Source organism: Rutidosis leptorrhynchoides, chromosome 11, assembly GCF_046630445.1.
Source record: "Rutidosis leptorrhynchoides isolate AG116_Rl617_1_P2 chromosome 11, CSIRO_AGI_Rlap_v1, whole genome shotgun sequence".
Classification (NCBI taxonomy): domain Eukaryota; kingdom Viridiplantae; phylum Streptophyta; class Magnoliopsida; order Asterales; family Asteraceae; genus Rutidosis; species Rutidosis leptorrhynchoides.
Genome location: NC_092343.1, coordinates 19620000 through 19621787, shown reverse-complemented (window position 1 = coordinate 19621787; position 1788 = coordinate 19620000).

Sequence of the window (1788 nt, the reverse complement as noted above, 5' to 3'; positions counted from 1 at the left end):
CTTAACATGTTGGAGACATTTAATCATGTAAACATCAATCTCAATTAATATATATAAACATGGAAAAGTTCGGGTCACTACAGTACCTACCCGTTAAATAAATTTCGTCCCGAAATTTTAAGCTGTTGAAGGTGTTGACGAATCTTCTGGAAATAGATGCGGGTATTTCTTCTTCATCTGATCTTCACGCTCCCAGGTGAACTCGGGTCCTCTACGAGCATTCCATCGAACCTTAACAATTGGTATCTTGTTTTGCTTAAGTCTTTTAACCTCACGATCCATTATTTCGACGGGTTCTTCGATGAATTGGAGTTTTTCGTTGATTTGGATTTCATCCAACGGAATAGTGAGATCTTCTTTAGCAAAACATTTCTTCAAATTCGAGACGTGGAAAGTGTTATGTACAGCCGCGAGTTGTTGAGGTAACTCAAGTCGGTAAGCTACTGGTCCGACACGATCAATAATCTTGAATGGTCCAATATACCTTGGATTTAATTTCCCTCGTTTACCAAATCGAACAACGCCTTTCCAAGGTGCAACTTTAAGCATGACCATCTCTCCAATTTCAAATTCTATATCTTTTCTTTTAATGTCAGCGTAGCTCTTTTGTCGACTTTGGGCGGTTTTCAACCGTTGTTGAATTTGGATGATCTTCTCGGTAGTTTCTTGTATAATCTCCGGACCTGTAATCTGTCTATCCCCCACTTCACTCCAACAAATCGGAGACCTGCACTTTCTACCATAAAGTGCTTCAAACGGCGCCATCTCAATGCTTGAATGGTAGCTGTTGTTGTAGGAAAATTCTGCTAACGGTAGATGTCGATCCCAACTGTTTCCGAAATCAATAACACATGCTCGTAGCATGTCTTCAAGCGTTTGTATCGTCCTTTCGCTCTGCCCATCAGTTTGTGGATGATAGGCAGTACTCATGTCTAGACGAGTTCCTAATGCTTGCTGTAATGTCTGCCAGAATCTTGAAATAAATCTGCCATCCCTATCAGAGATAATAGAGATTGGTATTCCATGTCTGGAGACGACTTCCTTCAAATACAGTCGTGCTAACTTCTCCATCTTGTCATCTTCTCTTATTGGTAGGAAGTGTGCTGATTTGGTGAGACGATCAACTATTACCCAAATAGTATCAAAACCACTTGCAGTCCTTGGCAATTTAGTGATGAAATCCATGGTAATGTTTTCCCATTTCCATTCCGGGATTTCGGGTTGTTGAAGTAGACCTGATGGTTTCTGATGCTCAGCTTTGACCTTAGAACACGTCAAACATTCTCCTACGTATTTAGCAACATCGGCTTTCATACCCGGCCACCAAAAATGTTTCTTGAGATCCTTGTACATCTTCCCCGTTCCAGGATGTATTGAGTATCTGGTTTTATGAGCTTCTCTAAGTACCATTTCTCTCATATCTCCAAATTTTGGTACCCAAATCCTTTCAGCCCTATACCGGGTTCCGTCTTCCCGAATATTAAGATGTTTCTCCGATCCTTTGGGTATTTCATCCTTTAAATTTCCCTCTTTTAAAACTCCTTGTTGCGCCTCCTTTATTTGAGTAGTAATGTTATTATGAATCATTATATTCATAGATTTTACTCGAATGGGTTCTCTATCCTTCCTGCTCAAGGCATCGGCTACCACATTTGCCTTCCCCGGGTGATAACGAATCTCAAAATCGTAATCATTCAATAATTCAATCCACCTACGCTGCCTCATATTCAGTTGTTTCTGATTAAATATGTGTTGAAGACTTTTGTGGTCGGTATATATAATACTTTT